This window comes from Microchirus variegatus (assembly GCF_963457635.1).
Source record: "Microchirus variegatus genome assembly, chromosome: 13".
Lineage (NCBI taxonomy): Eukaryota > Metazoa > Chordata > Actinopteri > Pleuronectiformes > Soleidae > Microchirus > Microchirus variegatus.
The window spans coordinates 18,044,267-18,061,215 of NC_139814.1; the positions used below are offsets into that span (position 1 = coordinate 18,044,267).

Here is a 16,949-nt window from a genome sequence, read left to right on the forward strand (position 1 = left end):
GCAGAAATTACTTCTGACAGAGGGACTGGGATCTGAGTGAAGCTGCCTTTTATCAGCTGGTTAAACAGGGGCCAAATCATATCATTTAAAAGTTGCTAATTTGGAACAGTGGCAGACTTGATTGTGCCACATTGGACACAATTCAAAACACATTTGGATCATCCACGTCAAAAATTGTGGTTGCGCAATGTGTGTGTACAGGAGGCAGATGGGTGTCTGCATTAGTAGCATGTCAAAAAGTCGTAGCTGGTTTTTGACATTTGGGAATCAGAAGAAATTATATTTTATGATACCAATCAAATTGTCTGTATCTTGAAGTAGCTCAACATTGTTTTTTTCATGCTGTGACTACATTTGAAACCATAAACAGCCACAGTAACATTTTAAGCCAGAGCTGATACCACATAATGATCTGCAACTTCTTACAAGTCTAGCTTCTTTGATTATCATTATTATTATTATTTTTAATTCTGTGTTCTATGGCATGTCACACCAGTGACCAAAAGGAATAAAAAGCGTAAATGAAACAGAATGGCGTAGCCAAAGTGGAGGCAGGAAATTAACTCAAAGTTCTCTTCTGTCCTCCTCTCGCAAAACCAACAAAGTAAGTAACACTGCTTCAGACCCCATTGTTTGTTTACAGACTTGTCACCTAGCATTGCCCCATTGTCCAGTTCCTCTTCCTCTTAACATCATCATGTTGATTGTGATGAATTTATGGCTCAATGAGCTCACCATCGTAGCAGACCAAAAGATATGGAACATTTCCATTAGTTGTAACTTGGCACGGCACGGCTCGACTTTGCTTTTCCATTAGGGATAGTACTTGGTACCAAGTACTTTTTTTAATGGTCAGAGAGTGTCGTCATTGGAAAAGTCATGAGCATGGCGTCCGACAGGAGTTAAACCAAATAATGCCAAACTGAAGAACAGTTTAAAACGACGTAAAAATCCCCAAAACATGCGTTAATCTCCAACATTTAGCAAGGACATTTTTTTAAAATGTCAACCCGTTCAGCTGTATTTTAATTCCGCAACCGTGTCAGACGGAGTCTGTACTCCGGTCAAGCAGGGAGTACTGAACTAATGTTTTTAACTAACTGATTCTAATAAACCGGGAAGAACTGCTTTGTCCGTCACTAGTTTGTGTAACATATGAAACTAGAAAAGCACTCGGAGAGAGCGGAGACCTCCGCCAAGGCAGCTCAGTGCCTACAAAATACACCCTGCTGGCGCGCCTGGTTCAGACAGCGAGTGTCGTAACCAGTGATAACGTTATGGTCAGACAGCGAGTGTTGTAACGTTATGGTCAGACAGCGCGTATCGTAACCAGTGATAACGTTATGGTCGGACAGCGAGTGTCGTAACCAGTGATAACCTTATGGTCAGACAGCGCGTATCGTAACCAGTGATAACGTTATGGTCAGACAGCGCGTATCGTAACCAGTGATAACGTTATGGTCAGACAGCGCGTATCGTAACCAGTGATAACGCTATGGTCGGACAGCGAGTGTTGTAACCAGTGATAACGTTATGGTCGGACAGCGAGTGTCCTAACCAGTGACAACGTTATGGTCAGACAGCGCGTATCGTAACCAGTGATAACGTTATGGTCAGACAGCGCGTATTGTAACCAGTGATAACGTTATGGTCGGACAGCAAGTATTGTAACCAGTGATTGCGTCTATGGATGACGCCCAAAATTTGTTCCTGGTCCCATTGCGTGCATTTCCTGAAAATTTCATCCAAACCCGTCCGTGCCTTTCGAGTTATGTTGCTAACAGACAGACAGACAAACTCCGGCCAAAACCTATACCTTCTTGGCGGAGGTCAACAAAGTCACGGCACGTAATGCACGACGACTCATACTACGGCTGAGGCGGTACTATCGCAAATCCAAACAAACAATCTAAACCGTGTGGAGTCAAGCTGTGCCGTGCTACAACTATACAGTGAAAAAGCACCAATAGTGTACTGTGACTGAAGCGTAGGCCTAAACCACTGTGACTGACAAGAAGGTGGTGGCAGTACCGTGTTATGCCTGTGCTGTAATATATTGATAACAATGGATATCTGGAGGAAACAAAGATCAATTTAAACATGCTGCAAATGCTGCTGCCTGCAGCACCGGTTTTCCTATGTAGTAAATTAGGGTTTCATGCTTGAGTAGATTGAAGATTGTGGGGTTTTTTCTTTGTAAGTTATTGTATTTCAGAGATGCAACGGATGGTAATTATTTGAAATTCGAGATTTTAGTGTCAACTTCGGGTGCTTTTTTTCCCTTCTTCACATGCGGTCAGATAATTGGTGTGTTTAAAGCATCGCAGGTTGAAAGCGTTCTTGATGATCAAAGCTCATCTGTTTCGAAATTTTAGTAACACAGTTTGCCCTCAGGCGAGGTTAAAGGCTCCATCACAGGGCTTTCATGTTCCTCCGTTTGCTGAATATTGTCCGCGTCAGATAAGAAAACAATAATGGGAGTTTAAAAGAAAAAAAATAAACTGAAGGGGAAGTGAGAAGAGGGTGTTTAGGACCTGCACTGAATAAGAACAAGTTCTGATTTTTGTAGCACTGATGGCCATAAACCAGCAGAGCAGGAGTACCTGCGGGATATACGAGCCAGAACCCAAAGGGCCATGTCTCTTCTTAACAGTCACAGTCGCGTTCAATTACTGTTAACTCCGTCAATACGATGACCTACAACACATGAGAGGAACTTGGCTACCTTCAATGATGCCTCCATTTTGGAGAAAAAGAAAATCTTCTTCTCCTATAGATTTCTTTTACCTCGTCCTAAGGCTGGTCAATTACATCAATAACTCCCAACAACAATACCAAGAGGAGAAAATAAGGTGAAGGAGATCCTCTGTGAGTTCAGTCCCCCTTTCTTTCTTGACGTTCTGCCAGGCAGGTTGTAATTTTTTTTTTTTTTGTTCTCTCCTTTCCTTTTCACAGCCTTCCTGCAATTTTGTGGCTGTCAGAGCCTGGCAGCATGGCAGTTTTACTGCACTCCTTCACTCTGTATCACAACAAGATGGAATCACTGCCTAAAGGTTGGCAGCCAGTGAGACACGGCTTGTATGCTAATGAGAGTATGGGCATGGGGTTGATGATGATGGTGGTGGTGGCTATCTATACTCAGGCAGAGCATGGCACCAAAGCCTCAATGCCAATGTGTTAGAGGATGAGCAGTTCATTGAGAGCAGTGCGCGGTCTCTGTACAATAACTTCACTTTGTATTCAGAAAACGGCAAAGCTTTTTTTTTTGTTGTTGTGAGTTGATGCATCTAAGGCAAACAGGAAGTGTGCGTTCAGGCTGGGGATTTACGTCTGCAACATACATATTTATGGTCTGAAGTTACAGCACCGATCATTCACAGGAAGCAGTCACCTGACATTCCTATTCTTATTAAAGGAACGTGCAAGAGTGCGATATGTCTTGCTTTCTAGCAGTTAAAGCTGTGTCAGGGACCAGGATTTAATAAAATCACATCCATATTCAAGTATATATCACAATACATCATCATGCAAGTCATTAGAAATCCCTCCATCCTTGCTTTCAGGAAATTTAACAACATTTTAAGAAGAGCCCAGTTTCATTCACCTTTAACACAATCTCCTTTGTGAATCTTTTGAGGATTATTTGCAAGTTTAAAGCCTCTAAAGTTGAATAGTGCACAGCGCAGGCTTAAACAATATTATTGGTTCAGATAAAGGAAACTATGAACTAAAACTTATTTGACGATGTCGCGCAAACGCAAAACAATACGACTTCCATAACCTTTGTTTCTGTGTGCGAAAGAATGTACTCAAGAGTTTATTCAAGATTTACATCGATTTTTCCTTTCATTCTTAAGTGAGAGTCCATAAAGTATAAGTGGGATTTCAGAAGAAAGGCATGTGGAAATTGTTTCCATTTTACTTTATTAATCAATGTAATGTTAAGCACAATAATACTTCTGGTGTGTGGTTTTATTCTCATAAAAGGTGATAACCAAACAAAGTAACTGATGAATTGATTTGTCACTTAGTTCATTTTGTCCTGTCAAGAATTTTCTGTAGAGATCTTTACAAGTCTCCTATAATATCTAATGGTGAAGAATAGTTATATTTAGGGTGACTGAATTGTTATCCAATGGGCCATACAAAGTCCAGCAGGATGAAACAGTAGCCGCTTGGTAAAAGAGGAGGAGGAGAAGATATTCCCTGCAGCTGTTGCTCAACGACATGTAAATGTGTTGATATTACAAACGCTCTGATTCTGTATTCTTTCTTTTAATTGAACATTAAGCTGGTCATAAACAACTCCTTTATCTTGTAATAGCCATTGACGTTTAAAATTAATTTCATCGTGAACATTTACAGGAGCTGTTGTCTTCATTGAAACCCTGTTTTTTTATGTACACACACACACACACACACACACACACACACACACACAGTGCTCATCATGAAGGAGGTTTTTTACCCCCGAGCTAAACGGTGAGCCACAAAGACAACCTCCTCTCCAAAATGATTAAAACAGATGATTGAAACCAGTAAAAACACAGAATAAAGCAGTTTGATGTGAAACCAGTGTTTCATGGACACACACACACACACACACACACACACAAGATGTCCAGAGGGAATACAAGTGGGTCTGTTTGCTCAGCCTGATTTTCTGATGACTTCAGATCCAGATGTCTGACGACTAAAATCCAGTTTCATTTTAAGAGAGCTGGAAATGTTTTAATGTCTGGCCATACAGCCCACAGCAAAACAAAAATATTATGGTATTGAAAACGCAGATGTGAATGTATTGTACTCAGTGTTAAATGATCTATGTGCACAAATAAAGGCCTTCTGTGCACAAGAAAAACACTTTGTACTGACAAAGTGGTCAATTTCCCTGCCCACTCCTGCTTATAAGGAATAAAATGAGACTCCAATACTTCCTACGTGTAAATAATCCACCTTTATTGATGGCACTGGGAATCACATTCTATGAAATATTCAAATGAAATGAAAATGTTTGAGACGGATGCGAGGGAAATACCTCTTACTCACCACCTCGTGTCAAAGGTGATGAAATTACACGACAGTTATTCGCAGGATAAATAGATGCAGACAGACTTGCATGCGAGACACAGCGGAATTATGTGCATGGCTGGCAACGTCGAGGGAATGGAGACAGATCTGCATGCCGAACGATTGATTATCCCTGACTCAGTTCAACACAACCGTTCATTTATATGATAAACAGCTGAATTGTAATTCAAGCACTGTTTCAAGTCTGTTTCTTTGTTTCCACTGCCTCTGATTTAACAGTGCCCTTGTGTTATAGGTTATCCTTTTATCCTAGTGTTTATCCGTTTTCCTTCCCTTAGTTTATGTGTGACTCATCGTTGCCGGTACAGCAGCCAGAGAGGAGAAACCATATGCAAGAATTAAAGCGGACCTAGACCGGAAGTTCCAAATAACGCTGTTTTTTTTGGTGTGCATCTATTACCTCGTTCATGAAGCCCTGAAGGTTCAAAACAAACAGTTCAGCCACTAGTTCAACGTCCGTTGTGGAGGTGTCTCACTTGCGACAGTGTCTTCTGACTCCGGGTCAAAAGTCGTAAAAGTGGCTGCGGCGGGGAGTCGTGACGAAGCTATTTTCAAAGATTGTTTTGATAATGAGTAGCAGTGCATCCACCGTTCCAGAGGAGGGAGCTGCGCTTCTGAGAGCTGGTGTGCTAATTGCGCCACTTCCAGGTATTGGCCAATCAAAGAACAGTTGGGAAAGCTCTCGCTGGCTGGCCAATCACAACACAGTCTGTTTTCTGGGTGTGATATTTCAGTCTGAAACAGCGCGGCTGAGGAGAGCTTCAGTGAGGAGAGATTTCTATCGGCTCGTTTCCAGCAACTAGGAGTTTTTTGACCATAAAAACAAGTTAATGTATGCAAGTAGACTTCCATAACTCACATATAATATATGTGAGTTATGGAAGTCTACTTGCATACATTAACTTGTGCGATAGGACCACTCTATGGGTGCTTTAAAGTCTAATTGGTGTCAAATAACACTAGGAGAAACCTCAGCTGTGTGTTAAACTCATGTAAACATGGCATGGCCTGTAGGAACATGAACAAGTGTCATTTTTGAGCACAGATTGTATGATGTTTGTGTGTTGTGTGGGGTGTAATTACTATAACGTAAATGACTATGTGCTACATGGCTGCCCCACACATGAGCACACAAACCACCTCAAGGCCATGTTCTGTTGAGTGTAATGTGTCCAATTTAGGTAAAGCACAATTATGGTTATTTTAACGAGGATTTCCACACAAGGAATAAACTATTCTATGCAAACCGCAATTACGATGTCGGAAGAATATTAAAGAACGTTATTTCTTTTGCGTCTATGATTATCGCTTTCCTGCTCAATGTGTCAAAGTGTTTCCTTTTGATCATTGTGTGTGAAACACAGTGCAGGAAAAAAAAAGTGTGTCCTGAACTGCTCACAGCCCAAGCACAGCTAAATGACACACAGAGACATCACAAAGCAATCGGCTGTCAGACAGGAAAAGTCACAAAAGAAAAAGAACACAGAAGGTTCAAGCCTCGTTTCAAGCCAGTGCGAGATGGGAAAGGAAAAAGAGGCACAAAGGTGTGTATTCACCAAGGAGATAGAGACAGAGGAAAAAGTTATACTTTTTGTACTTTTATACAACTATGATCAAAGCAAGTAGTCATCGTTTCATTATCTGTTACTTATATTAAAGTGTGTTTACTCTTCCCCCAACCCAATTGCCCCATGGCCCCCATCCTTCGTGATTTACAAATGCACAGTCGCTTGATGTTGGCTCTTTAAACAATGAGGAGCGTTCTAAATCCACAGCCGCTTTGATGGGTTCAAGCAGTCAAACTCACCAACTGGCAGCAGCATGTGAACTGAACCACCTTCTGGAGACTAAAAAGGAAATAGATGAAGAAACAGAGAGACAGACGGATGTAGGGTAGAACAAGCTAATGAAGGGAAACAGGTACAGGAATATAAGCCTATTTGAACCCCCCCCCCCCCAAAGGGGAGAAACGAAGGAGGGAGTGGCACTACATCGAAGCATGTCATTAGTTACAATCTCATTTAGACCCACTCACAGATGATTGACAGTGCCACTGGCATGGAAATTGATTTGAATGGTTGCAAAGCCCCGTCGAGTTACTTGGCAGAGGAGCTTCCCTCTGGTTGAGTGATTGGAGAGGTTAAGTTGAGATCAGACTGGCTACCTCCCCCTGTAAACTATTACTTGAGAACAAATCACAAAAGTGGAATTCTTTGCTGCTGTGAAATGATGAGGAAAAGCACAGATCTGGTCTTTTCTTTTCCTGGTCACATATTTTTTTTTTATATTCTCATTCTGCAAAAGACAATTTTACGTACTAGTAATCTTGGCCATATATGCTTCTTTTACAGAAGAAATTGAAAGCAAGGTGCTGCTGCCAGGGGCAGGTGCTAAGAGTCTCATCTCACGATCTTAGCCGGGCCGACACTTTGCCTTTGGCTTAGCAATTTCTAGGCCTCTCAAGTTTTCTGATATAAATCTCCATGATTTAGAAAGATGTCACCGAGTGCAAAAGTATATCTTCGAAGGATTGCGGGGAATTTGCTGATTTCAATAGAGGCACCTGTACATTTTGGACACAGAAAATGCTGAAGAGGACGCGTCTTTTAAAGGGTAATTGAACTGCAGCGATCAAGGGGCAACAAAAAGCTTGATTGCAACAAGGGAAAACAAGAAGGTTGTAAAGTTGAGGAAAACTGTAGGATATGACGACTGATTAGCACTAAATGCCACCACTGTATGCTTATATTGATTATAGCTACACTGATTAAGAAAGAGGGGAACCATTTATGCGCACCACTCAAGGTTCCATTCAAAATGCATATTTCAAAACATATCTAATATGAGGAGCAAGATGTTTTGCTGATCTTTTATAGACTTCGACAATGCAATTAAGCAAAAACATTTAACAGAGAAACCTAATGGGGAAAACAGAATTTGTGTGAGAGAGGAAACGGCAAGTGGTTACCAACCACTGAGAGAGTTACAGATGTTTTGTCAAGGCAAATTTACAATTGAGACACATATTATTACAAATGGACTGTGCCAGTGCAAAGAATGCTAAAGCCAGAGCAGAATATTACACATGCTTAATTAGGAACAAAAGGAAACTGGCAGTTTGAAAGATGCAACATAATTTCCTAATAAACAACTGGTAATTGTTATGACTTGGAGAGGGTGGGGTGTTTGTATAATGGTTTCAATCCAAATTTCAATATCCAAGTATGAAAACCATTGATGTGACTACAAAAAATGTTGTGGAGCACAAATTTAGCAAACTAAACAAGCTACTTTTCTTCTTTTCTTGGTTGATGCAGCCTTGAATGAATGGCGGAGAAGCACGATCACTCTCAGCCTGTCTTTATTTCCCTCCTCTATCACTCCATCCTCCCGTTTCTGTACTTTTTTTTTCGCCCTTTGTTTTGTAATACTCTGCCCAGGGAAATGAGGAGCGGCAACAAATGATACGAGGGACAGTCGCCCATCTGTCGGCTGATGCAGTATTGATCCCTGGCTCCAATCATTGGGAAAAGTAAAAGATTTCCGGTGGTGGACTCCATACAGATCCACAGAAGTACACGCACACAATCACAAACAAGAAAAAGCCACATTTGGTATGAGAACAATCAGATGATTGATTCTCAGCTGTGTTTCCTCTGCATAATTGCCGTTAATACGGCTCCATTTAGTCAATAATAAACAAAACATCTGAGACAATGAGTGTCTGGGCACTGTGGGAAAAAAAACCTTGCAAAACCAAACTTCACAAAGGTTACAAATGAAGCGGATGATGCCTCTGAACCGTGGGCACTTTTATGATACAGTGTGTTATGTACAACATGACGAGATGCGTGGTGAGCACTGAGGGCGATTTGGACAGTAGATTAATTATAGCGAACACTCGGCCATACCGCAAACCACTATAAATGTCCTCATCCCCCCCCCATTGCCTCGCTGCAGCAAACAGATGAGTTCATAAACAGACAGTGGAGGACAGTCTGTGTCCTGAGGCAAATATGTTTGCGTGTGTGAGAATGTATCTGGTTGTGGAGAGTGTGTGTGTGTGCGTGTGGGTATGAATGTATCGCACAGATGAAACAGATGAGAAGTGATAAGTCATTTCCACCTCATAAATGTGGGTGGTGTGTGTGTGTGCGTCTGTCTGCATGTGTAAGTGTCTGAATCCGAGTGCACAACCATCGCTCGCGATCCCTCTCAGACGGTACAGTGGTTTTGTCAGCGTACTGTTGTGACACTTTAATTATGTCTCCACATTCTCATATGCTCAGGGTCAACGCACTGACAGCAGAGTTCTTAAATAACATCATTCTGAAAGCATGCAACTCCCCTAGTTTAAAATTGAACGGCAGATGTTCCAATTAAATGGGACAATAGACTTTTCCCCCCCCCCCGCCCTCCTGTTGATGACTAGTGTTTTGGTTTAAAGCTCCAGTGTGTAACTTGTGTTGGCAAAACATTTGCTTGCAATATTACGTCATACAAAGTATGCAGAGTAGCATATTTCTTTTTCATTTCTGATCCAAAGCTCAAAAACAAAAAAACACATTAGCTGAGCTTCTGCAGCGAGCGACAGAGACGCCGTGTGAAGAAAACGCATCACACACACCGTCTACACAAGTCTTTTTCGGAGGTAACTTTCAATGGGTGCCTCTTGGCATTTTCAGCCAAGGAGGCGGGCAGCGACATCAGACCTTCCCCACTCCTGAAATAAGCCTGCAGAACATTTCTTACAGGACAATTTAAGACCATATTCTAGTTAGTCACAGCAGTCTTGCTTCACTAGCTTTAGCTGTTATGGTTCCGACTTCCCTCTGTCAGTCATGACATAACACATCACTACGTGCAGCATGAGAATGTCACCACAGACATAAAAATAAATTAAATACTGCTCTGCAGAGAAAGTAGTGTCAAGCTGAAAGGCAACAGCATTGACAATGGTTTGAATGCAAGATATTTGTTTATGCTTAAAAGTTCTGCACTACACCTTTAACCATAGCCCAGAGTAAGGTTGTGATTGAATGAAGGGTTTCTTTTTTTGATATTCTACTAAAGTAACTCTGCTGCTAGAAGACTTATCTCCTGACAATACCAGAAAAATACTTTTTCTCTCAGAGGCATCGTACCTTAAGTGAGTCCAAATGTCAAGCTGTTGTGTTTCTGGCTGGGCCCTGCTGTTACCATTGTTTCTTCTCCTTCTTTTTTTTGGTCACTATTTGTAGTTCAAGCTTCTACAGCTGTAGAGTTAACGTAGCTTTTCCAAGGACCTCGCCGGCCCAAGCCTCCATGGGGCCCTAAGCAAAATTAGATTTTGGGGCCAATTTTGTTATTGCCAATAATCATGATTATTGATCATTCACACACCTACTACACTAAAGCTATTCTACTTATCCTACTCTGTCACTAATAAGAATTCACTTGTAAAACTCAATGTGAAAAAACTTTTTGTTGCATGGAAGCAAACACCAGATTTGCAAATTTATAGAAAAATCTTTCAATTAATATTTGGCAAACTCAGCAACTCCACCTACTGGCAACACAGAGAATCAATACATAAAACCAAACGGTTTATAAATAAAATATTAAGATATGAAGGTCTGAAAATCTAAAAATGTGCAAATGTGTGGGATTCAAAATACACTCCTGTAATACAAAGATGTGAAGAATCAAAACATTTCTCCTTCTTTTTTTTTTAGTTAATTGCTCTTGGGGGCCCTCTAGTGGTCACAGGGCCCTAAGCAGCGGTTTAGTTCGATTATGCCCTGGGCCAGCCCTGCTGTTGATGGTGCCTTCTAGAAATGTGCAGCACGGCTATCCACTAACAGATGGACATTTTAATACTGCTTTTGAAAAACGTAATTTGCCTCTTTTACCTTTGATGAAAATGTAGTGACATTTAAGTTTTAATTACTACTCCATGGCATCAATTACACTTCAATTTCTTCATGATGTGCCAGAATGACTTTGGTTATACAGAACAAAAAATTATGAATGAAGACTTTTTTGGTTTTGCTAACATTTTTCTTGGATTTCCTTTATGCAAACAAAAGGCCTTTTTGCTCTCAAGGTTGATTTGCTCCAATAAGCCAAGCAATAGCATACAAATGTCCATCTGTTAGTGGATAGTTGTGCTGTTTAAGGGGCAAGATTATTGCACAGGTGAAGGAGATATGACGAGGCAAATGGTGGTTTCGTTGGACAAACATCCACCCTATCTGCTCAGAAGACCCTTTGGTGGTGGCTGCAGTATAGACAACTTGAAAACGCATCGACCTGCCAGATGCGAGTCTGCCGAGATCAAACGCTGTGCGATAACGATAACCCTAGAGGTAAATGATGTCAAGGGGAAAGGAGAGTTACCTAATTCTATTCACAACTCCTGACGATACCATAACCTTGACAACTGACAGCCCTCACAGATATACTGTACAATAGAGACTATGGAGCAGAGAAAATCAGTATCCAGAGCTTTACAAGAGACCATAAATAATTCCTTTTTTTTCCCTTTAAGATATGAAATATAGTTGGAAATAAAAGGCATGTGATTCACAGCTGCAAATGAATGCATACGCAGCTGTGCGTTGTGTCGTTCAGGTTACTTACAACAACCTCTTGCTCACAGGTGATATTCCTCGTCAGTCTCGTTCTCTTTGCCCTGGATTCAGTCGGAATAGGGTGGGGGGGGGGGGGTGGGGGGCAGAGGGGCAGAGGAGGACATAATTCTAGTCATTCAATTACACACCCTGGACATGATTTCCCTTGACTAGAACACACTCACACATGCACACAAACGCGCACATCTTTGCCTCTCTCTCTCTCTCTCTCTCTTTTTCATCTTATTGTTGTAATGGAACTCTAACTAGGGCCATTTCGAGTTGAACAAGCTTCAGGATGAATTACACTGTATAGGCACCACAAGTGAAGGCAGCTGTGTAATGGATTTTTCCTTTTCCTTTTTTTTCTATTTTTTATTCTCGTCTCCCTTCATTGCTATGTATTCTGCCAGCCAATGTATGTGGTGTATGAAGTGGACGTTGAGGTGTGAGGACAGAGGATTAGAAAAAAAACAAAAAACAAAAAGGTATATTGCTCGGAAGGCTAATAAACTCAGTGTTTCTGTTGGGCAGAGGAGAGATAACTTTGTCCTTGGCTCGCTCATAACCTCATCAGAATCGCTCAATGAATCACCGAGCGCCATAACTCAAGGCAGGGGCAGCTGTGATACAGTTAAGAAATACCCTTGGTGAGGAGCGGGGAGCTGCTTCTTCGGTGGAACCGAGTAAAGAAAACTGTGGTAAGCATGAAACGCAAGCATGGCTTCTCATTAGTGTCTTTTATAAATCGCCTCTCCATATCATCTAGGGATGCGGTAAGACACTGTATGCAAAGCATGCGTTTCGCTCGTATACAATAAGAAGACTGTGGAGATGAGAATAAAAATGTAACCCCTAAAAAATGACAGCTATAAAGAATTGCTGTTAATTATTCATGACTCATTGGTTAAAAAAAACAAACAACTGAATGTTGGTTTCAATTCAGTGCCACATTCAAAAAGCACAAAGGAAAAAACATCTGAAAATATGACTGTGCGAAATAATCCCAGATCCCTGTGTTTGCTATGCACAAACACAGAGGTAATATTCCCTGTGAAGACTTGCGAGCTTAACGCGCCTCAGACAAACCCAGTAGGGGTTGAGCCTCCTATAGCTGTGGATGAGAAACGAGCAGCAAACCGACTTACATTGTGAATTAACAGGATTAAGTGTTTTAAGAGGCTTGTCAGGTAAACCTGAACCTGTCTGCCGAAAAAAGACTGCAGCCGACTCTGAGCTACTTTCAACCACTTTGAAGTCTCAAACTATCTCAGCCATGACTGGCATATCTGAGAGCAGTACGGCACAGCTACACGGGTACGACACTGTGATTTGGCATGCACCCGTATCGGCACAGTCCAGGATGCTGAAGTGAAGGTGTACACCTGCGCACACATGCACAGATTAAACACACACGTGTACACACACACACACACACTCAGGGTTTAGACACAAAATGTTTTGCCAGCCTTTACTTGAGCAAAGCGAAACTGCTGTTTCAGTTATTATTCTCCTCCCCCGTTTGTAGCTGCGAAACCCTTTCATGACATTAATTAAATTAATTTTCTCACTATTTTGCAAATATATATCGCCTGAAAAAAACTGTCACGCCTTCACATTCTGACACTGTAGACACAACCACCAAGAGTAAGCACATTTTTAATCAAACACAGCACCACCACTATAGCTTGCATTAGCTGCATTAAACCGGGTCACCTTCACACCAGCCATTAAAAAAAAAAACTGTAATCCAGAAAACTACTCTGTGTGCCCTTGATTTCAGAGGCATGAACCCTGGAATGTAGCAGACTGGGAGGTGGGTGTTCCTGGAGGCAAACCATCGCATGCTAAATTAAATCTTAACTTCAGGGTTCCCCTGTCACATTTTAAGAAAACTGAACATTCTTTGCAGTGGTCCGTGTTGCTCAGTTTTACCAAAATAGATCTCCCACAGTGGTGATGTATACGCAAACTGTTGTCTAACAGCCTAATAAAAAAGAACTACTCCCTCCCGTGCCTGCGATAGCAACACTTTAGGACATGTGAATAACAGTTAAACCAAATGGCTTTGTTGTACAAATGTCTCATCTAATGACTTAAGTCCACGTTATTTAGCGTCGGGGTAATACTTATTGACCAAAAAGAATAAAGGACCTTACTTCTGGCAAATGTCTGAACATTGATTTCAACTCACATTTGCTCCCCCTCAAGTATATTTTTCTCCCTCCATCGGTGGCTTCATTCATCCTCATATGACTCATTTCATATTATTTATAATCAACTTTTTGATAATTGTAATACTTATATTTGCGACTCTGGAGGCCCTACCAGTCGCCAAAGTGTGAACAAAGATGACTCAATCATGTTTTTGTGGTCCTCCTCAGTCTAAATACAGGAGATAAAACATGCAATGTTGACTACTGCGCGCACAGGGAAGTCAATGCGCAAAATTCTTGGAATTGTTGGCATCCAAAAACCGGAAGTCCGCGAAAAGTTCTATTCTTGGCTCCACAGTGCAGCGCAGAGTTCTACACAAACTTCCAGCCTCAGAGGATTTATCTGTCCAGTGGATACATGTTATATATGACAGCAATGTGCCTGCTAGAGCCTGCAAATGATCACTTTTCCAAATGCAAAAAAAAAATCATACAATTATGGTTGCATGCCATACCACTGCATCCCAAAAAATATGAGACTGCTAAAGTTTGACAGGCACCTATTGGACAATACCAATCATCAGTCACACTGGTATCCACTCGTGTGTGCTGGGCTTTGTCATCAGGGTTTCATCTCCAAATATTACAGCTAACAATCTTAAATGTTACAGTTGCTCATGAAGAATTGAAAACAGTGATTATTGTGGCCGTTGCTATGGAAGAAGATTTGGAGTGACTCATGTATGAATAATCCCAGCCCTGCAAAGCTAGTCAAAAGAGTCTTTTTTTTTTTACACACATACATACCAACATACCAATAACTGCACCTTTCTCCCTCACACACACCTTAAACAGATCTGCCAACAATGATGGTCCAGAGATGTGTATACCTGGATATCACTTAGTGATAAAGTAAACTCATATTTTTCTGCTTCATCACAAAGGCTCTTCAGTGAGCATTAATGATAACCGACATATAATTGGAGTTCATTATAACATAGGAAAGGGCACCAGGCCAGTTACAAAACAGCTTGGGAAGTATTATGGAAGCAGGAGCAGGAGTGACAAAACTACTTTAAGTTGAACACTGGGACCATTTAAAACACCATCTCCTTAAATAGCCACATATGTTGAGTCAGTTTACCGTGACGCTAAAAACAGCTTAGACGAGGAGAGGGACCGTCCCGTTTTAAACTAGAAATAGGTTTGCTAAAGCATGACATGCTGTGAAGGAAAATCACAGTCCAGCAAAACAGATTCACAGGCAGCAGCAGCAGCAGCAGCAGCATCTGCTCACAGTCACCATTAAAAGTTAGATTTTGAAGTAACATTATGAATTCTATAAATATCAATGACATTCAACATCCTGTGACAAAAGCTGAGGAAGTGAGCCCATTATATTTGGCGTTTTGACCCATATCTAAGAGATTTTCACAGCAGGTTAAATGCTTAATTACATTAAGTGCATGCAAATTAAACTAATGTGCTCCTGATTCAACTGCATTGTTTGCATTGTTGGCAGAATGAATGGGGAAGGCTCCAAAGACTGAACCCAGCCATGCCATTATATATATATAATATATTATATATTAACATGGAACTAAAACATATTCAAATGTAATAAAATATTCAAATGAATGAAAACGATCTTCAAATGAAATAAAGTAATAGTCAGACTAAAATAATAAACCAATATTAAACCATTGAGGCAATAGGGAAATAAAGCAATATTCCAGGGAAATAATGAAGTAATATTTAAATTAAATAAAGAAACCAGCCCCAACTTATCTAAATAATTAACACAATCAACAAACTTATCAATTAACAGATATTAAACAAACACGTTCTAATTTACAAAGAAATTAAATTGATTCATATTTATAAATCGAGTGATCAACAGTCCACAATACATTTCACTTACATCCCACTCCACCACGGTCAAACAGAGGATGCAGGCCTTTAGGCTAAAAGCTCAACCACAGTGCAGCAGAAAGCGCACGGCAACAATCAACAGGGAGCTCAGTGACTGACAAGGGCAGGAAAAAGCCGACCTACCTCACGGATATGAGACCCGGGAGAGCCTCCAGCGGAGCCGCACAGCCAAGACCGGACCATAGTTCAGCCACCACGCTGCAAATGGAGACCACGTTACCAATGAGCATTTAGCACATGCACAAGAGGTGATAACAGTGCACCTAACCCAAACTTTGCAGGTGAAAACATACACAACTCAACAAAAGCTGATTACTTTCTTGGTTTATTGTGGTCCTATATGGTTTTCAAACAGAATTAATGTCTTAAACTGAAAGGAGCTACTGTGGGCATCCTCATCATCGTACCCTTCAGACTGATGAAGGTGTTGAAAAGTTTGGCATGTTCGAACATTTCGATACTACTAAAAGTTAAACCCTTATCCGAAAGCATAAATAACCCAAGAGCACACACCGATCAGGTCAGCTCTAAACAAAAGTAATGTAGTGTGTTTTCCCTCAGTTCATACATCAGCACTTCACAAAATGTTGCAGAAATTGGTTCTGTAATGTTTGAGTGATCCTGTTAAAAACAACCAGATGGAACCAAACCATCATATCCAATGTGCAGAGGTAAAAAAAAAAAAGGTAAATATATCTCAAAGTTTCCCTCCGAGTCATGTTTTCCACTACAATTTCTTAAGATCTAACTCACATTAGTTTCAAGAACGACCCAATACCTCAAAAATAATACCTATCAGAAACACTATTAATAGGATGAAGTATAGACTCATGCCACTGGGCATCTTTGACTTTGACCCTGAATCTTTCAACAAGTCTCTAAAACTTAACAGTTGGGAAACGATGATATAGTGCGTTAATCCTGAAAAGGTGAACACTTCCCCAAAGTATCTAGATACCTTTTCATCTATGGTGCTACCATCCGGCTGATCTGTGTAATTCTTTATTGCCGGAGGAGTGGGTGAAATTTGAAACTAATCTACAGAATGTGATTTCCCTTGGACCTGCTCTCTCAAAGGTACAAGTAATTTTCTGGTGGAAAAATAAACATTTTAACAAAGGCCAAAGGAAAATGGTTCTCCTGAGCATTGCCCAACAAT

The 16,949-nt window shown here is 40.9% G+C and overlaps 1 protein-coding gene across 1 annotated transcript in view; it reads right to left on the bottom strand.

The window, feature by feature from the left end:
* Window positions 1-11,748, bottom strand: part of col9a2 (procollagen, type IX, alpha 2) — a 107,712-nt gene extending 95,964 nt beyond the window's left edge. The window contains exon 1 of the mRNA XM_083899755.1: window positions 11,713-11,748. The gene's annotated coding sequence lies outside the window, so the exon portion shown is untranslated. The remainder of the gene's footprint in view (window positions 1-11,712) is intronic.
* Window positions 11,749-16,949: the final 5,201 nt, after the last annotated feature.